Source organism: Parasteatoda tepidariorum, chromosome 12 (assembly GCF_982258835.1).
Source record: "Parasteatoda tepidariorum strain Cologne lab strain chromosome 12, Ptep-v5.0, whole genome shotgun sequence".
NCBI lineage: Eukaryota > Metazoa > Arthropoda > Arachnida > Araneae > Theridiidae > Parasteatoda > Parasteatoda tepidariorum.
Genome location: NC_141766.1, coordinates 4024942 through 4041302, shown reverse-complemented (window position 1 = coordinate 4041302; position 16361 = coordinate 4024942). Strand labels below are relative to the sequence as shown.

The window sequence follows — 16361 nt, the reverse complement described above, 5'->3', positions numbered from 1 at the left end:
ATAAATATGCTTTATTTAAATCACAGAAAAAAGATATATTTTCTATATTTACGAAATCACAAAATTGATATGTCTGTCATTATGTGCAATCACGTGACAGAAACAAAATGTCGCATAACAGACTCTAATGTTATCGCATAAATGGGCTCCATTTGTCTTTGAATCGTCCACTTCAGCTCAGAAACCGTTTTGAGATTCTTCGAATACAATTCGTTCTTAAGATTTCCCTATAGATACCCATCACGTAGATTAAAGTCTGGGGAATAAGACGACCAATTAAAGCCCATTTCTCAGTCATCCGCCAAACCCAAAGTAATCACATGACTCTAAAAGTGACGACAAAAATTGCAGTATGGGCAAAACAAATTTAGTTGTTAGTATTGTTTATTTCCAGAGCTTCTGTATTGTAGATTTTTTGAGATATTACACTTCGCTATTAGAAGAGGCCTTTTCTGGTCACCCTGTAGATTGTTACGGAAAGCACAATTTATGCTTTATTAAATTTTAACTTATTGTGAATATACAACTAATTGCCCTCTAACTTGTAACAGAATAGACTCAATCACTGTTTTTAGAGACTGTATTAGTGATTTTGGAATCATGAGATTTAGGACTATAAAAAAGCTGATTTAAAGAAAAATCGGATTATTTTTTAAAAAAAGTATTAATTGTATTAATTGAAAAAAAATTAAAAGTATTAATTGAAATCACATGCATTGAAGGCTTGTAAAATTATTAAATTTTATTTTATTTTTCCAAGTAGCATAATTTATAGATATCTAGGAGTAGTTATTATAATATCTAGGAGTATAAACACGCAATTCTTAACTGTCACACTATTAGCACAATAAGCAAAATCGATTCAAATTGTTTTTACATTTTTCTTCTCACCCTTTCAAAGAAAGTTATTATGTTCAGAAATAGAAAATGTTTTACAGGATGTTCCGTAATGACCTCCCTTATGAACATTTTTCGAATTTTTTTTAAAAATGAAATAAAAACAGTCTTCAAATAAGAGCTCAAACATTAACATTTTAGCGAGGATTAAACAAAAACACTAGCTACAAATATCGAAACCAATGTGGAAATTGGTTAATAATCGATACCAAATAAATCGAATTAATATTGAAAATTTCGAAACCGATTTATTTGCATAGTGAAATTTTGAAACATTTTTCTTTTATATTACATTTTTCTATTTTTCCTTCTTTGGCAATTAATTTATCTAAAACTTGATTTCAAAGATGCTGTTTTTCAAAATATATGGTTCAATTTATAGTTTTGGAGGTGACAGCAAATTTATCATGCATGGTTCAAACCCACCAATATTATGATGGTTTCATTATGATGATTCAATACCAATATTATGATGATTCAATGGCTTTTATGGAAATGTAGCAATTGAGAAACTTACTGTAAGACAATGATAAGCCACAAAAGATTGAATGAAGAAAAAAAAACAGATTTTTGTGAACATGTAGTACATTGTTTCTCTTTTTTGCTAACATATTCATTTTAAAAAGTCAGATTATGAATATAAGTTATAAATTTTATGTTGACAATTACTTTGCTCTTTTATTTCGTTAGAAAGTGATTACAAATAATAGAATTTTTCTACCTTTCTTTTATTTATTCATGGCAGCACATGCAGGCTTACCACTGTCTGCAAAATAGCCCTACAATATTAGTAAGAAACCTTTTTTATCTCAGGAATCTCACAGTATTTCAAATTTTGATCGTTTTATAAAATTTTCATTCCTGTCTGACTTTTGTTTTTAGGAATTTTTTTAAATAAGTTAAAACATTTTTGAAAGAATTTATTTTTTGATAATTTTCAATGTATTTTCGACAACAAAGGAACTTAAAAGGGACAAAACTTTTTTTTTAAAGCATAAACTCTTTTGATATTTTTACCCTGTTGTTTCATTTAACATGTATCTAAAAATTGCTCCATATTTTCTAAGAGACATTTTCATTAAAAAAATAATAAAATAAAATGTAATAATATACCAACGTTTTAACATTAAAAAAGTTTTGATATATATTTTTAGAAAAACTATCCATACTCACTAAAATTGTCCATATTTTTAATAAATTTTTTCATATTTTAACTTTTGTTATTTTTTGCTATTAGCCTGTAAAAATATTTAAAAAATTTGTTTATAATTGGATATTTTCCCTTCCTAAAATTTTCAAAAAAAATCTATCAAACAAAATGACAAAGTTTTTAATTTCCTTCAGAAAATATCTAAGATATATATGCTCCAAATCTAACTTTATGGCATAAATATCTAAGATATATATGCCATAAAGTAAATATTTAAGATATATATGCTCCAAATTTTTTGTTTATGAGATTTTTTGTTTATGAGTTTTTGTTATTTTTTGTTTTGTTATAAAAATTACGGAATCTGGTGGGAGAAGCGAATTATTTTTCATTGCAGTTTAAATAAATCTGAAATTAAGATTCTTGACTTCCTCTCAGTGTTTTAAAATATGTTTTAATGATTTCAAAAAATGAAATAAACGATTCAATTTTTTAGTTATTTTCAAATATTAAGGAAAATTTTTTGTCACCATTTTAAAAAGATCTAATACCATTATTTATTTTAAAAGAATAAAACAAACCCCTAAATTTTCAAATTTTTTTTGCCCTTTAAGTAAACATTGAAAAATTCTAACCTCGGGATTAGTGACTTAAAATCAAAAGTGGCACATGACTCCTATAGACTTAGAAAATAGGTTTCTTCCCCCAGTAATACATTCGAAAACTGTTTTCTTCATTAAAAAACCGGCTAAAAATACAACTTCATGAATATTAACCTTTAATACTATCATATCAATGGGTTGAAAAGGAAACATACTTGTTGTTGATCGTTTTAAAACAATTGGTTAGGGTAATTTCATGTTGTGTCAAATAGCTCACAGCATGCGTTCCTTGCGGGAGGTTATCAATTATTTTCAACTCCAATCAAATATACAAAGAAGAGATGTCTGTCCATTAATGTGTCAATTCTTACATCAATACTCAACTTAGATGGACAGCAATTCGTTACTTAGTTTATTCGTTGTCAACTTTTCATTGTCGGTGTTCAATTTTTATTAATTATTTTATTTTTTAAAATTAAGAGAACTGCCATTAGTGTTTATTGAGGGGGGCCGAAAAAGTCTTAAGTATCTTAAATCACTTCTCGGAATATCTTCTGTTGCCCCAATTAACTAAAACTAGGCTAAAAAATCAAAGAAAAAATATTATGAAAAATACCTTTTTTATGGATTGGTTGTCATTTTCTTAACCATTTCTTAATATCAGTACTTGTGCAAAATTTTAAAAATATATTCTGTCTTCATAAAGGCACGGAATTTTTATTTCAAACGGATGTATTTAGATTGCATTGAAATATTTATTTAAAAATATGCTTTTAATATCGAGATTTAGTACTGTTTTGTTAACATATTTAGTAAAAATGTTCACAATTTTTGGGCCCATTGTTGTGGCATCAACTGAGGGTTATAAGATGTTGCATCTTACAGCCTCAGTTGATAATTTTGTGATAACCCTCTTAATGATGGTAGTGATGGCTAATGATGGTGGCTAATGATGGTAACACTCAATTATTTGAAACACTTCGATTTTTTAGACAGTACCTGTATTAATGATTGTGGTTGATGAAGAATTATAGAAAAAGATGGTAGATAGTAGTAGTATAGAATAGCATAATATAGTACTTAGTAGCATAATATAGTGTGTACTTGATTCAATCAGCTCAGACCATCTTCAGAGCGAACGTTGCATTCCAATAATGCCTTTTTTTAACACATGTTATTCATTATTAACTAATTTCACTACTCAAACTACTCAGTACAAAATTGGTCCAGAAAATATCGTTTTTTAGAATAAAGGTGCCCTTGTGGCCATTCTTTATTTCATTTTTGTTTTTTTTCCTCCATTTTAAGCTCTTATCAACCCTCCGCTTAATTACAAGCTTTTGAAAAAAAAACAATTTGTTAAAACTTAGCTAGACATTATTAGAAGTTATAGACCTTAAATGATTATTATTTACGTATTAATATGAATATTTTTAATAATAGTAATAAAACATGTGTTAAAAACACATTTTTGAAACCAATTATTTTTATTAAAACCGTCAACACTTGGCAATGAAATATGTGAGGGCAATTATATGAAAAAATATACACAAAAAAAGTATCTCAGTTACAGAACTCGACTCGAAATGGTATAAGAATGCTGAGTAAGAAATGCATTCTTGAAGCAGTGATGCACACGGAAGCCGTAAGTGAATGTCAGTTTTAATAATAAATGTACAAAAAAAAAAAAAAAAAAAAAAAAAAAAAAAAAAAAAAAAACATGGGACAAAGTGTTTGAAGTTTCTTCCACCGGCAGACCTCAAAACTACGGCAGATAGAATTCCTAATACTCAGGAATTATCCAGATTCAAAAGGGTAACCTCAAACATGCTAATTTATGAGTGTCAAATTTTAAATAAATCACAGAATCGGACACAAAAACGTCCTTTTTCTGAACAAATGTGTCTTTTTTTAACGGATTTCTGACTATCAAAATATTGTAAGTAGCCGCAATCTGGAACATATCGTTCCGATAGTTTCTAAAGTTCTTTGAAGCTAATTTAACTTTTTGAATATTTTACCGTATCGTGAAAGTTTTTTAAGTAATACGAGAAATGTTTGCGAACATCTCCCACTTTCAAATCAAATTTTTTGCACACATCTCACATTTTCAAAGCAAACTTTTTGCTCACATTATCTTTGGATAAATTTGAACTATCCAAAAATAATTCGATGAAATTTTTTTTTTACTTGTTCATTATTTTTTATTATTTACTTTTTATTAGTTTATTTATTAAAGGTCGGAAAAATTTTCAATTATTAGGTATATAAATATTAACTCAATTTTAAACTACGTAACTCTAAATGAAAAATGCAAAACATTTTCATAGAATATTCAGAAATAGTATTTTAAAAAATATGGTTATTTTGAAATTTTGCTGCCCAGAAACTGTTCAACCGAATTCACTCAAGTATTTTGTCACTTAAAATTACATAGTTCATGATGGTATAAGAATTTGTACTACCTTGCAATGCAATATTCTCTCTTATTAAATAAAATAATTAAAAAAATATATAAAAAATTATTTTTAACACGGAAATATGTTTGGATAAAATAAATTTGTGATTTGTGCAAAAATGTTTCGATTCGCTTTAAAGCTTCCCGAGATATGGCTAAGTACACAGCAAGTAAAATTATCATTAGAGCTCAAACTGTCGATAACTTCTCCTACCGAAATAATTTGGACCCTATTTTATAAAATGCAGCGATCTCCTATATTATAATTTTCAAGAATTCAAATTCGTTTAAAAAAAGGTATATTTCAGAAAGAACGCTTTTTTGTCAGTTTCTGTGACTTAATACTAATTAATAGTTTTGTAACTTAATTAGCACTAATTCACAAGCATATTTGAGGATTACTCGGGGATGTATTAAAGATTGGCTTTTTGTATGTGAAATCCGATCATCAGGGCGATATCTTTTTTCTACCTAAACTACCCGTTTTCCCTTATAGGCGTTTAGCGTGTACATTATTAATGGGTAACATATTATGAATGGGCTAAAATAGATCCACTAAATCTTCAGTTAAACAAAACGCAATTTGAGGAAATCAGTGTTTTTTTTTCCGCTTCTGATTTACTTTAGAAACCGCTTTAATTAGCCTTCGGTTTTATGAACTGATATTATTATTTCATTTTTTAACGTTTCTCATTTTCTTTAACCCTTTGACGCTGATGAAATACCGGTGTTCCCTTTATATAATTTTTCTGAAGCTCTAATTACAAGCAAAAACATATTTTGCAATTTAATAGTTATGAAAAACAGCATAAAAGATATAAAAAAACCTGTTAAATTATCGGAATTATATTTGTACTAAAATATAAAAATCCAAAAATGGTAGTTTGAATTTCTTTTTTCATTCTTATTCAAAAATTTATCAATAATAGATATTGCAAATTAAAGAAATTTCAACGATGAATAACTGGTTTGTCTTAGATAACTGCAAATAAGAGCAAATATGAAAAATTATTGTTTGGAAGTGACCCGTGTTTGGAAGTTTCTATATTTAACACAGAAAAAAAAAAAGACACCGGTGTTTCATACTGCATTTCATAATCATAAATTATTAATAAGCTAAATATAATATTTTTCTCTTATTTTGTCCTAAATTAATACAAAACAATGAAAAAAGTATGAAAAATATGTTTAATAAAAATTCTGCGTCAAAGGGTTAAAATACTAATTTAGTTCGTCAATACAACGGATTTTAATTATGTTTATTTTTTGCTTTGTTCTTATCTTCATTAAAACGTTGATTTCACTAATTTAATGCATTGGAAAAAAATTCTTTTCTCCTGTTCTTTAAAATGTCATATCAATTATTCTTCAGTTTAACGAACTAAAATATTTGGCGCTTCCTTCAAATTGCCGATTCAATTACTCCGTAGAGTAACAAATTAGTATTTGGCCCCTTCTTAAAAATGCCGATTCCATTACTATTCAAGACCTTCCTAATTACTTAAACTATCAAATTTTATCTAATATTTTTATTTAATTAAGTAGTTTCCTCTAATATTTCTGTCAAAATTATCATTTGAAAGAACATTTTCATCAGTTGTTAACGACTTAAGATGAGAGATTTGGTGACACAAAATTGATGAGTACACTTTAATGATTATCTTGTTTTCGATTTTAATGTGAAGTTAATATCTAATTATACTAATGTCACCTTGCGAGCACTCCAAATTTTTAACTCGCATTTATTGATCGTCCTTGACTAATCGAATTTCTTTTTAAAATGTGACAGTTTTGAAGGTTCTAAAGATTTTACAAATAATTCCATCTGACACATGGTCAGTGTAAATAAATATACGTCATCGACACGAGTACAGCACGTATCAATTCCTGATTAAAATAAAAATGAAATTTGTTTTTTTTTTCTATTGAAATGATTTTTGGAGGACAAGTTTTATCCATCTAGCAAAGATATTTAATTAAACACTCATTAATCACTACAGCATGTCTCTACATGTCTTTTTCAAATATGACAAGTATTTTGATGCTATAGAAACCCACAATGGGTCGCTCAAAAGCCTTTTCAAGGACAAGATGAGCACTCATGACCGAAATCTCAAAAATCTCTTCCCTCCTCATATTTTAGGTTTATGCTTTTTATTCTTAAGAAAAGTAAGACGCTCTCAAAAGCAAAATTATTTTTTTTTTACCACAAGACCACAATTCAACGTTTTTAATATTGCATTTAAAAAAAAAGTATATCTTAATGATATTATATAAAAATAAATTTTGCATCAAATGTTTACGCATTTATTTTTTATTAATGTCTTAGAATTTTATTCTGATGAGCATTTGTTTAGATCTTTCCATACGCTTGTACAAAATTCTATTGGGCCAAACATTTCGTATGCTGGTATCTACGCCATATATGCCTTTTTTAAGACTACTTACAATTTAAGTTTTTCGTTCTAATATTATTTTAGACAAAAGATATGTGTATTATTATGTAATTTTAATGTGTGTGTGTACTTTTCTTAATTTTCAGAAATATCCTCATCATATTTTCGTTATGAAAAATTAAGAAAACTAAAAAAAATTAGATTTTCGATGATTTATGATTAATAATTATTGATGTATTATTCATATATAATGAAACAAATCACTTTGCTTATTCCTTTTTTAAACATATTCACTGAAGATTACGTAAATTTTTTGTGATTTTTTGCAAGATAATTTTTCATGTGAACTGAAGGATTATAGTGGGGAACAAATGTTGCATTTATACAAGAACTTGATCTTGTGGGTATTTCAAATCTGAAATTAAGTTAGCTCCTAAAGCTAAAATTTTGTTTTAAAATGACATTTTTTGTCGAAATGTTCCAGTTTAAAAGCGTTATATATAACAGAGGTATGTTGTGACAAGTTTCTAGGAAAGTTATGTAATTTTAATCGTGAAAATGCTCCCTGAATAATATTATAAAGACTCAATTTTAAAGGTTTAAGGACCAAAACTTAATTGGTATAGCCGATATTTAAAGTTACGAAATTAGATACATAGACGTAGTACTTCATACCTTTTTTTAAACGGTTCTCAGAATAAGGGGGGGGGGAGGTTGTAGCAATACCTCCTAGAAAAGAGAAGGCCTCAGCACCAGGTTACCATAAACAAGAAATTTTAACTTTAATAGTCCAAACGTAATGACATCTTTCATATTTACCACCACTGCTCAGCTTAGTAGCCTGAGCGTAGTGACATCTCTCTTATTTTTCATCCACTGCGCAGTTTATGTTCGTTACGTCGGGCTACTCAATCGATCCTTGCTGAAGCCTTCTTTCCTCTAGGAGATGTTGTTTGTAGCCGTAAACTGGAAAATATAGTTCCAATAATTTGGTCGAGAGTGGTGTCACGCTGCTGTAGCTCATGCGTATGAGAAAATTTTTAATCATTCTACAATAGTCTCACTTTCCAATTAATTTCTTCTTTTTGAATCGTCTTCATCAGCCTTTTAAATTTATTGATATTTGATCAAAATATCGTTTTCAATATATTGAACCAGTACGTCCAAAGAAAAAAAATCGAATGAACGAGCACTCGACAGGGAGAGCCGTTGAAAGTTTGGACACCTTATTTTCAATTTTACTTTTTCCGTATTTTGTTATATCTTTTGTCATATCGAGAATCTTAAGCGAATCGAAATATTGTTGCACAATATTATAAAATCTGTTTATCCAAAGATAATTCCAAACGAAAAATAATTTTTAATTAGTAATTTTTTATAATTTTTTTTAATAATAGTCCGAAAGAAGTTTTGTTCTGTAAGTTATAAAACTTTTTACGTCATTTTAAGAATGTAATTTTATAGAGCAAAATGCAAAATTCGAACGAAATTATTCGAATAGTTCTTGAGAAAATAAATTTCAAACATGTGACTTTTTTAAAATTTGATAATTTAGAAACTAACAGGTCTTGTTGAAATTTTAAATTTTACTATTTAAGATTACATTGGTTAAAATTGTGCCAAAATTTATATACCTCATAATTTAAAGATTTTTTTCACCAACTGTTATTAAATGAAATAATGAATAACTACTAAAAAATATTTTTTGCGTGAAATTTTCTTTGGTTAAATTAATTTTATAATTATGTTCAAAAAGCTCGCTTAAAAAATACACGAAATGGGGTGAAATACGCAAAAAGTAAAATTTACGTTAAGGAGTCCAAACTTTTCGGCTATATTTTCCAGATTGCAACTAGGGACAAAAATCCGAATCCGTGGAAACGAAGGTGTATTTTTACAGAGAAAAAAACTCTTTTGTGTCCGATTTCGTCATTTAAAAAGTCATTCGCACTAATTAGCATATTTTATATTGAGCTTTAAAACCATTGAAATTGATTCCTAGTGCGTGAAAATCTGATTATTAGATCAAAAAATATTCAGTGTCTTCCCTTTTTTTTATTTTGTGCACAATCCTTCACAATTAAAAAAATAGAAGACGGGCGGTGTTTTTTTAACGTATTTTGCATTCATCTCCGAATTTGTCTGAGCACTCGTCGCACGAAGCAAAACCTTCTAGAAGAAAGAAGGCCTCATGAATTTAGTAGTCCAACGTAACGAACATAAACTGCGCAGTAGATGAAAAATACGAAAGATGTCATTACGTTTGGACTACTGAAAGATCAAATTTCTTGTTTATGGTAACCTTCTCTTTTCTAGGAGGTATTGCACGAAGTCTTCCACATCTCGATTTTCAGGCTATTTTTTTCTTCTTTCTTTTATAGTTCATAAATACCTCGCTTAAAATGCTTTTTGCGAATTCTGCAGCTTTTGGCATTAGGAGGCCTTGATCATAAATAATCTGTATGTCTTTATGTTTTGCACAAAATACGTCATCCAATTAATCCCCCATTTAACAAGAAATTCATTAAGTGCTTTTAAAACAGTCATTTTAAGCAAAATTTTGAAAAATCACTATTTTCAGACCATTTCTTGATAATATTTCATTTCGCTTAAAATTTAAGAATTTTTCAGTCATTACGTCACAATTTCTTTTAATTGTACGGTATTAGAAAGCTTCATTTTTAAGACAGACTGTAGTACTTATTTTCTTTTTCTGTACCGTACAAACAGACTATTTGAAAGACACGATTCCCAGGAGACCATTGATATCAAGCAGCGGTCAGTAAGAGGATGGGTGACCACTTTGATCCATCTGCGAAGAGAGCGTGTAACTATTCTACCATAAAGTGCTAGACTTCGCGGGCAGGGCTCTAAAATTGGGAGTCATCCCCTCTACAGAGGAGGAAAATTGACTTCAAACCATCCTCAAGGATGCTTCCCAGACCGTTGCCAACTCCCCATTGTGCGACTTAAACGAACTACTACTATTATCCATAATAACAAAATAGTACGGATACGAATTTTTTTCTTCTTATGATTTTAGACTCTTTGAAAATATTCACTTCATCTACTTCAATTATACGATCTCATACCTAAGTATTACTTTTTCGGTTAACATTAAAATAGAAATTAAATGTATTTATTGCTGATAAAATTTGTATAAATTTAATTTAAAAATAAAAAAGTAAGTATTCCAGTGAAAAAATAAAAATACAAAATCTTATAATTTAATTTATAATTTAATGAAACTAAATTTTATCACTACAACTTTTATTTCCAACACATTATCAATTTTTGATCTTATGCTTTGTTATTCAAGTCAATAAATAAAAGAAGCATAAATAAATTGAATCTCTAGAAATTTAATAAATCTTTCAGGGACATAGGTTGACAAATAAACTAACTTCATGAAGCAGAAAACTAAGAAAATGAAGCAAATATATTAAGGGTTCACAAATGAATTTTGAAGAAAGGAAATATTTGAACGATTCCTAGGAGGAACAGAAATTCGTCTAACTTCGCCCTTATATACGCAGACAGATGGTGATGTAAGTTTCAATTTTTGACGTTTTTTTTTTCTTTTTCTACTACACGAGTTATTTTATAATTTAGAGGTGTTTAATTATTTCTCCTCGCTATCAATAAGGTTGAAACTTATTAGAGGTTTGAAGAACCGGCAAGAAACAAAAAAAAGAGTATATTTGATCACCGCCTATTCCACAAAATTTAACAGTAACTAGTAGAGATTACTTTATTTTCAATAACTGCATAAAATTTCACAAGCCTAGCTTTAATATTCATTGAGATACGGACATTTTTACAGAATGCCTTATGTTTTCTTACTATAACTGTAAACATATTTAATAAAATTAAACAAAATTTTTGGAGCAATTTTTAATTAATGGCAAAAATATTTTAAAATTTAAAAAATTCTATAACAATTGCGCAAGATATGAGCATTAAAAGCAATTTAAATTTTTTTCTTCATAATGTATTTCGCATCTTATAAAAAAATTCCCATTTGAATATCTTGAAAATGTAAAAGGTTTCTTTTTCAAGTAGTTTTTGTAAATTTTGTAAGAAAGCTCTGAATAATAAGATGTTTTTCACAAATTTCATTTTGTGCTATTTAACAAGATTTATTAAATACGACATTGACTTTATGTGGGACCATCCCCTAGTAAAATATGATATATTGTATATCACAAGTTTTCACATTTCGTTGTCCGGTCAATTATTGTAAGATTATTATCATTTACCATTAAGTTTTGTTTCATGCTACAAAATGAAATTTATGGAAAATCCCTTACCATTCCCAGCTTTCTTTCAAAATTTACAAAATTTCTAGAAACTATTTAAATTTTCAAGATATTCAAATCGAACTTTTTTCACAAGTTACCAAATGCAATTCATGAAATTATGAAAAAAAGAAAAAAAAAATTTTATGGTTTTCCGCGCATGAGCAGTATGAAAGGAATACTTTAAATGCTCATATCTTGCGCAATCTTTAACCTTTTTGGGACGGGCGAGTCATAAAAGTATTTGAACGGAATTAGAATCAAGATGGAAAAAAATAAAAAGTAGTTGCTTAAATTTGGGCATGGCTCCTTTCTTATAACTTGACAGTTTTATTTTTTCCTTTAACTTTAATTGAAACATATCTAATTAATAATAATTCAAAGCGTAACTATATAATTTTTATTTTGAATTAAGTTGGGATATAAACTAAATCAAACTATTATTACTCCCACCCCCCTAAAGGAACTGCTATAGAAATATTTTGTCAACCAGTTTCTTTTTTCACCTGGATTATCGTTTTTTTTTCTTCAAATTTTGAAATGATATTTGCTTAATTTTATTGAATATTTATGCAGTTATAGTAAAAAAAAACGTAAAGCAAAAAAAATAAATTTGTTTTTGTAAAAATGTGCATATTTCTATGAGCATACGAAATTTCACGCAGTTATTGAATCAAAGTAATGGATACAAATTACAAGCTTATTCCTATAGCCTTTGACATAGGATGTTCAAAAACTTCTTTGCAGGTCCTTTGAAAGCCTTATGATAAATAAAAGAAATGTCATCTAAGGATGCCTAAAAAGAATTAAAAAAATGTCCCTTCCATTATTGTAAAGAAGGGTGGAACAGTCTGTATATTTAATGCTTTAATTAACCAAGCATACAACTGCTGGTCGCAAAGATTATTTTTATAAATTGAAATATACTAAAATAATTTTGGAATCTGTTGAATCTCAATATAGTTCAAAACTTCTGCAAACAAATATGAACCATATTATTGTAGAAATTAATCGAAATAAATTATTATTGGTCTAACGGTCGGGTTATAATTAAAATTGGTTACACGATACAATAGTTTAATTTGAACAGAAATTTGATTTATTTTAACACCCTGACTCATTTTAACACTCTTTAAAAAATATTTCATTTAGATACTAAATAATACTACCTAAATACTACTTGTAATATATACTAAAGCATTAAGATTAAATCTTCGTGCCTGAAAACCAGTCAAATATAAAAAGCTGTTAAAATTTTCTCTTTTTTTTTAGTGTACTATAAATTTTATAAAGATCAAAAGTTAAGATATCTTTTTTAGGGACTGTAAGTTTTATTATTTGAATCGAATGGATATTTTCTTGTGTTAACTACCACTTATAAAACTACAATTCATTGCAATCACTAGTTTTATATTACAAATATATCATGATTAAGATGATTGCATGGTTGACACAAAAGCTAATAATAAAAACTATAATTTTTTTTTTTTTTTGAATTTATGATAAATTTTTGAAAAATGACATTTTTTAAGTAAACAAAAGCTAATAATTCTGTTTATTCGAAAAAAAAACGAATTCATCTAAATCGAGTTACTCAGGTTTTTAAATCTTTTTTAAATTATCTAATTATGCTCCATTTATTTGTTATTTTTCCGCATTTTGGAATTGATGCACCGTTTTAAGGAAAGTTCGATGTCAATTTTAATCAATAAGTTCAATGAACTATAATCTCCTTAATACATCATTACTCGTTAAGTGACTGAGATTAAGTACAATAGGGGGACCCTCCACTAATGATGTCACGTGACATCATTTATAGACAGCCTCCCAGCAAAATTTTTATTAAAATGATATAAAGCATGGAGTCAAAGAAAAGGTGATCAGCTTAGAATTGATTAACAGTTGCGAAAGTAGATTTTATATTTTCACAGTTAACCGCTTGAATCAACTTTATTTTGTAATTTATTCAATAAAATAGCAGCAAAAGAAAAATTTGAAGTTACATATTTATGAGCTTATAAATGTTTATTGAAAGTACGCTAATCAAAATTGAATCCTTGTTAAATAAGATTGTTTATAAATTTTGCATTCAATTATGAAATTTGTTTATCCAAAGATTATTCCATGCAAAATATTGCTTTTAGCACATATTTACTATTGTTTAGTACTTTATTTAATAATAGTCAAAGAACTTTCGAAGTATAAAGTATCTAGCTTTTACATCAATTAAAAGAAGGCAATTTTAAAAAGCAAAATACAAAATTTGCGCGTAATCGGCTGAACAGTTTCTGATAAATCTAATTTTGAAAAGGTCGTATTTTTAAAATTCGATTACTCAGGAGCTATTTCACCGATTTTGTTCAAATTTTGTATTTTACCACGTAAAAATACATTCTTTAAAATTTTGTAAATATTGTATAATTTATAATTTAAAATTTTTTCAACCACAATTAAATAAAGTAATAAATATTTGCTAAAAGTTAATTTTTGCATAGAATTATCGTTGGATGAACAAATTTTATAAATGTATGTAAAAAACTTTCAGTTTGCTTAAAAAGTTCTCGAGATATAGCGAAATGCGCAAACAGTAAAATTACTATTAAGGTGTCCAAATTTTGGACCGTTCTACTGATCATATTTCCCAGATTGCGGCTACCCTCAAGAATTTGGGGGTCAGAAAGCCCTCGAAAAAAGTGTTTCAGAGAAAGAACATTTTTGTGTTTGATTTTGTAATTTAAAATATCATCTGCCTTATTTAATTATAATTTTTTTTAATTTTAAAACCGTCGTAGAACAACCGACCTAATTTTGGGTTTACGACTACTAATGTTCAACTCCTTAGCCTTGTAATTTTGAACCAAGCCAGAAGATAAGGAAACTCCTAAATCAGTACCCCCAGAGGTATGATTTGTTATGGGAACATAAAGGACTTTGTGACTCGACAGATTTAACGTGCATCAGTCACTGTTTAATACAAGGGGAGTTTTCGGACGGTGGGGATCGAACCCACGACCTCATGGACATGGGCCCAGTGTCCATGTCCAAGATATTGACAGTGATATTTGAAGTCACCCGCCCCCCATACCGTGAAGGTCCGATCATCAGATCAATAGTTATTCACAGTGGTCCGTTCATTTTATTTTGCGCACTGTACATGGTTCAAAATGCGTGAATAATGGACACAGTTCAAAATGAGCATTCAGGAAATGGACATGGCATTTTATTCCGTTTTTCAAACTTCTCCTAATAAATGGCTCTTTCTTTTAAAAAAATAATGATAATTTAAAAGTTTTTTTGTCCATTTTAAAAAAAAAAGAATAAACTATTAGATCCAAATAAATTTAAAATGTGATGTCGTGCATTTGCCTAAATCATTGAAACATTTAAAAAAAAAATTAATCCTTTTTGAAAATCTTTAAAAGTCAACAGTTCTTTTTAAAGGTTGTTACGGTCCCTATAAATTTATAATAGTGTCATCAAATCTACGCTATGGAAATTTAGATCTTTAAAATTCACTTTAACGTTTCGTGTTCTGAATATGAAGAGTTCGCCTCAAAAGTTACATCTGTAATAATCCCCGTAATTAATCCTGTAACCATCCACGTAATAATTCACGTAATAATCCAAGCAATTAATTAACCACGCTGACCACTTTGCCCCCATAATGATTAAACTTAGTGTTTAAAAAAATAAGGAAAAGTTCGTTTATAGAACAATAAAAAGGTGCATTTTGTTTCCATTTTCTTAATCGCGCCTTCTGAGCCAGAATAAAGAACTCATCGACGATTGGCTAAAAAGGAGAATTCTCTTCAATTTCTAATTTGCTCACAAAAATATCTTTAATTTAGAGTTAGTCTTTTTTAAATTTATATTTTGATTGGAAAGGACATTGTTTATTTATCGATAACTTAATCTAAAACTTAATCGTTTATTTTTAAAATATCTTATGAAATGGTTAAATGAAATAAACAATGGATAAACAATTATTTTTTTATACTTTAAGTGTAAAAAAAGATAAAGAAGCGATAAGAAATATGTAAATGCGCAATCTTTTAAACAATGATAAATAAAGGAAAAGAAAATTATTTTTAAATATTAAGCTAACTTAAATTTTTTCCTCGATTTAACTGCATTGTGTGGGAAACAATGACTGCTACGGGATTTATTAAAATTTATTATTATTGCTTCTTGCGTCGTAAGATCCTATCGTCGGCGAGGTTTTAAATAAGGACATGGCTCGAAATGTGGACTGAACTCACATTTATAGCTCGATTTGTGTGTTTATGAAAAACGCCAAAGCTCAAAATGCGCGTTAACGAAAATGGACAAAGCTCGAAATGAGTTTGTGAAAATTTGTTTAGCTCAAAATGTGCCTTTTCAGTTTTCAACTCGAATTCAACAACTAAAGGAAAAATTAACTCTCAAAATCCATGTTTATATAAATGGACATGGATAGAAATTCGTATTTACGAAAATGGATAAAGTTCGAATTTATTTATTTTATTGGCACAGCATATATTTGCATGCACATCTGCTAAATTAAGGCTTATCAGCCTTTGT

General features: G+C 28.2%; 1 protein-coding gene across 2 annotated transcripts in view; it reads right to left on the bottom strand.

Annotated features, from left to right (window-relative positions):
- Nucleotides 1–16361, bottom strand: part of LOC107457256 (ETS homologous factor) — an 86832-nt gene that overhangs the window by 32200 nt on the left and 38271 nt on the right. The window lies entirely within an intron of this gene.